At 42.5% G+C, this 5619-nt stretch overlaps 1 non-coding gene across 1 annotated transcript; it reads right to left on the reverse strand.

Moving 5' to 3' along the window:
* Nucleotides 1-3399: 3399 nt before the first annotated feature.
* On the reverse strand, nucleotides 3400-3503 carry LOC138088069 (U6 spliceosomal RNA). The gene has a single exon (XR_011145658.1). It is a non-coding gene; the product is annotated as a U6 spliceosomal RNA (small nuclear RNA).
* Nucleotides 3504-5619: the final 2116 nt, after the last annotated feature.

The raw sequence follows: 5619 nt of genomic DNA on the forward strand, positions 1-5619 counted from the left end.
TGATGGAATTTCAGTTGAACTGTTTTAAATCCTGAAAGATGATGCTGTGAAAGTGCAGCACTCAATATGCCAGCAAATTTGGAAAACTCAACAGTGGCCATAGGACTGGAAAAGGTCAATTTTCATTCCAATCCCGAAGAAAGGCAATGCCAGAGAATGCTCAAACTACTGCACAATTGCACTCATCTCACATGCTAGTAAAGTAATGCTCAAAATTCTCCAAGCCAGGCTTCAGCAATACGTGAACCGTGAACTCCCTGACATTCAAGCTGGTTTTAGAAAAGGCAGAGGAACCAGAGATCAAATTGCCAGCATCCACTGGATCATGGAAAAAGCAAGAGAGTTCCAGAAAAACATCTACTTCTGCTTTATTGACTATGCCAAAGCCTTTGACTGTATGGATCACAATAAACTGTGGAAAATTCTTCAAGAGATGGGAATACAAGACCACCTGACCTGCCTCTTGAGAAATCTGTATGCAGGTCAGGAAGCAACAGTTAGAACTGGACATGGAACAACAGACTGGTTCCAAATAGGAAAAGGAGTACGTCAAGGCTGTACATTGTCACCTTGCTTATTTAACTTCTATGCAGAGTACATCATGAGAAACGCTGGACTGGAAGAAACACAAGCTGGAATCAAGATTGCCGGGAGAAATATCAATAATCTCAGATATGCAGATGACACCACCCTTATGGCAGAAAGTGAAGAGGAGCTAAAAAGCCTCTTGATGAAAGTGAAAGAGGAGAGTGAAAAAGTTGGCTTAAAGCTCAACATTCAGAAAACGAAGATCATGGCATCCGGTCCCATCACTTCATGGGAAATAGATGGGGAAACAATGGAAACAGTGTCAGACTTTATTTTTTGGGGCTCCAGAATCACTGCAGATGGTGACTGCAGCCATGAAATTAAAAGACGCTTACTCCTTGGAAGAAAAGTTATGACCAACCTAGATAGCATATTGAAAAGCAGAGACATTACTTTGCCGACTAAGGTCTGTCTAGTCAAGGCTATGGTTTTTCCTGTGGTCATGTTTGGATGTGAGAGTTGGACTGTGAAGAAAGTTGAGTGCTGAAGAATTGATGCTTTTGAATGTGGTGTTGGAGAAGACTCTTGAGAGTCCCTTGGACTGCAAGGAGATCCAACCAGTCCATTCTGAAGGAAGTCAACCCTGGAATTTCTTTGGAAGGAATGATGCTAAAGCTGAAACTCCAGTACTTTGGCCGCCTCATGTGAAGAGTTGACTCATTGGAACAAACTCTGATGCTTGGAGGGATTGGGAGCAGGAGGAGAAGGGGATGATCGAGGATGAGATGGCTGGATGGCATCACGGACTTGATGGACATGAGTCTGAGTGAACTCCGGGAGATGGTGATGGACAGGGAGGCCTGGCGTGCTGCCATTCATGGGGTCGCAAAGAGTCGGACACGACTGAGCAACTAAACGGAACTGAACTGATTCAAGTTGTGATTTTCATGATTCTTTGTAGGACAAGTAAAACTTTTGATGTGCCTTGGACACTTTGTCTATTATTTTAGGAGATTCTTGGTCTTATTTAAATCTGGTATTTTTTCATGCAGTTGTCCTGTTTAACTTTAACCTGCAGGTCCTGGCAAGTGTGCTGTGGTACTTTTGCAGGAAGGAAGACCCCTTCCAGGGCCTGGAAGTGGGCTCTTGTCTACCACTCGGAAAGGAATTTTCTGAGGAGATACATGTGCTGACAAAGCAAGAGATTTTATTGCGAAGGGGTGCCCAGGAGGAGAGCAGTAGGGTAAGGGAACCCAGAAAAACTACTCTGCCACATGGTTCACAGTCTCGGGTTTTATGGTGATGGGATTCATTTCTGCGTTGCCTCTGAGCAATCATTCTGACTCAGAGTCCTTCCTGGTGGCACATGCATTGCTCATCCAAGATGGATGTCAGTGAGAAGGATTCTGGGAGGTGGTCGGACACTTGGTGTCACTGTTTGACCTTTCCTGAACTCTTCCATTTGGTGGTGGTTTATTAGTCCTGTGCTCCTTACCAGGATCTCCTGTCATAAAACAACTCATGCCAACAGTGACTGTGGTGCCTGACCAGGGTGGGCGGCTTCAGTCACTGTGCTTCCCCTAGCAGTACTGATGACAGTTTAATTTTCAGAATCTTTTGAGTCCTATTTTGGTTTTCTTGGTTTATCTACTGCCCATGGGTCTCCCTCTTACGGGTCCTGCTTGTACTGTCTGAGGGGTGAAAGGAGTTTTTCCGGGTCTGGTTGCTGGTTGTCTCTTGTTGGCGAATGGGTGTAGAGTGAAGCCTTCTACCTGTCCCTACTTAGGTCTTTTCACCATGCTACTTGGGTGTCTCTAGACAGGGGAGGAGCAACTGAAGAATGTGTGGACCAAGAGCCTTCCCAGACCAAACCACTTGTGATAGTTGGATTCTTTAGTCTGATTCTGCCTGCCCACCGTGGTATTTCTTTGAAGAAAAGTGGAGTCCTCAGGCTTGATGACAAGACATGTTCCCACAGTTGCCTATTTTTGGTTCTGGTCCAAGATGATCCCTTTTGCTGATGGTGTTGGCTTCACCTGCTGTCTGACGGACTCAGTCTTGGGGAGGAAGGAACCTGTCTGGACTGATTTCTCATGCTAGTTTGGAGGTCATGAAATACAGCACTTGGGCTGCCTTCTTCTAATGCGTGTAGGTTGCAAGATGCCCCGCTGTTGTGGGGTTCTTTGAATCTTGGGGTCCCAAACAGCTTACCTTCCTCTAAACTGCCTATCACAGCTATCATTGTTTGAGCTATTCTGAGGCTTATTGTTTTGCTTAGCAGGGAAGCACTGGAAGGGATGAGTCAGTGTCACATTGTCTGGACTTGAACTCCTGCAGTTAAATTTATTATCACAATGAGAAAATCTATATAAATTCCCAAAGTTACTCAACTATATACTACAGTGTTGAAGGAGGAAACAGAACAGGCTCTATCTAGAAAGCAGGACTCCATCTTGGGCCAGACTATGGACTTTGAGCTATATGCCCAGTATCTATGGAAATGTCATACCAACTGGAAAACCAGGCCCCCGGAAGGAAGGAAGAGTCCCAGCACTCATACTTAGACTCTCCTTCACCTAAAAGAATACCCTAATTATCTGTGTATCCAAATAGAATCATACATTCTATTATGCTTATTGGGCTATGACCACAAGCCTATTGATAATTGTCCACTGTGAACTACTTAGGCTTAAGGCATATGAATCACTGGTTAACTTTGATTGTATCTTTCTTTTTCCTTTGTTCAGAATAGTTTCAGAATATTCTTTTGATGAATTTGTGAGGGAGAAACTGGTCTCCTCATCCTATTCCTCTGCCATCTTAGGACCGCCCCCTCAACTCTTTTGTATGAAGTTACTATTACCTTGGCACCAAAATATGAAATGCTTCAAGAATTTTCATATCATCTTTATGCAAAGGCCATGCTCATATTTGTATTGTTCCAGTTTTTGTATATGTAGTAAACAAGTGAGCACTTAAATTCTTTCTTTTAGGTGGCTATTTTGCCCTAAATAGCTTTTGTCCAAGCTCACTCTGCTCACTGCATGATAGGCTAATAAATCTGGGGGACTCAGGGTTGAGACAAGGAAGGGACTTTATTTGGGAAGCCAGCTGACTGAGAATATGGCAGGCTACTGCCTTAAAATAACTATTTTCTTGGGGCCTGGATGCCAGATTCTTTTATGAATTGAAGATGGGGAGAGGAGCGGCAACAAAATAAAAAGACCATTTAATTCTTGCAGATATCTCCTAAAGCAGTAGGTTCAAAATTAACCCTTGCTGGTTACATATCTAATATATGATAGCATTTGGCTGATAACCCAAAGATATCATTCCTAGCAGCCCTGTGATTTGCTTCACGTGCTATGATTAATAAAGTCAATTGTTGGATCTGATTCTATTGCGTTAAGACAACCTGCAGATATTTTGAAGTCATGTTTGTAGGTAAATTGATTTCATTTAGAAACATCCACTCCCTCTCTCTACTTTTCTTGTTGTCTGCCTTATGAAACATATCCAACACAGTTGGATAACTAGGGCTTATTTTACTTTGCCTAAACTTTTGTGTGCCTGTGGATTACATCGACCTGGAGAAATTCTGAGGGGAAAAAATATTATTTCATAATTCAAGAAATCAACTGTGTCAATAAATTATTCTTGCTACTCTTTGTTTCTCTCTCTTTCCTTACAAATATGCAAGATTATAAATGTTTTGTTTCTAAAGCTTTCCACTATGTGTAAGTACCTTGGGTTCTGGAAATATTTAGTAGAATGTGTTCTGTCTAATTTCTCCTATTCAGTTGGTGTATATTTTTTAAAACTGGTGTCAGAAATTACAATCCTCTTCTCTGATATTGAAATATAGTATTTTGAGTGTTTGAGATTTCCCCTTAGCGTGAAAATTGATTGCATTTCATTTCTTAACTAGACTATTTTTTAGAGGAGTTTCAGACTTACAGAAAAGTTGAGAGAATAGTTCAAGAGAATTCTCATTTGTCATGCACTCAGTTTCCCTTTTATTAGTATGACAGTTATGATAGTTATATTGACACAGTAGTATTAACTAAAATTCATAGTTTATTCAGATTTCCTCATTTTTTACCTAGTGTCCTTTTCTATTTTAGGATCCTGTCCAGGACACCACATTACAGTTAAATGATTATATTCCCTTTGGCTCCTCTTGGCTGTGGAGTTTCTCAGACTTCCTTTGTTTTTTATTATCTTGACCGTTTTGAGATGGGGTGGTGGATTGCCCTTTCCTACTCCAGGGAATCTTCCCGGCTCAAAGACTGAAACCAGGTGTCCTGCCTTGCAGGCAGTCTCCTGCATTCTTTACTGGCATCCACCATGGAAGCCCTGTTTTGAGGACTGCTGGGTATGTGTTTGTAGGACATGCCACAGTTGGACTTTATATGATATCTTTCTCATGAACAAAGCGATCAAGGCCATTTTTATCTGCCCAGTGGCTGTTCAGTGTTCAGTATTAGTTGCTCAGTCGTGTCTGACTCTTGGTGACCGCATGAACTACAGCCCACCAGGCTCCTCCATCCATGGGATTTTCCAGGCAAGAGTACTGGAGTGGGTTGCCATTTTCTTCTCCAGGGGATCTTCCTGACCCAGGGATGGAACCTGGGGCTACTGCACTGTAGGCAGACTCTTGACTGTCTGAGCTACCAAGGAAGCCCAGTGTGTGAGAGTTAGATAAAGGAGAGGTTGTTGGTAAGAGCTCAGGATTGCTTGGTTTACATATCAAAGACATGCTCTCAGACAAGTGGTTTGCCAGCTCTGCTGCTAAGTCGCTTCAGTTGTGTTCAACTGTGTGCGACCCCATTGACAGCTCTAGGAATTAGTTAATTTGGGGAGAGACAATACTGAAAGTTTGCTGTTGCGAGCCATGTGCTACGCATGGATTTGTGGCCTCTGGAGGAGAGGAATTCAATCTGCGGCCAGAGATGATGCTTGATCACTTGGAGCTTTTGTGCAGCAAAGTTTTAAGTAAGCCAGAAAGAAAAACACCAATACAGTATACTAACACATATATATGGAATTTAGAAAGATGGCAATGACGACCCTGTATGCAAGACAGCAAAA

The sequence above is a fragment of the Capricornis sumatraensis genome, chromosome 10 (genome assembly GCF_032405125.1).
Source record: "Capricornis sumatraensis isolate serow.1 chromosome 10, serow.2, whole genome shotgun sequence".
NCBI lineage: Eukaryota > Metazoa > Chordata > Mammalia > Artiodactyla > Bovidae > Capricornis > Capricornis sumatraensis.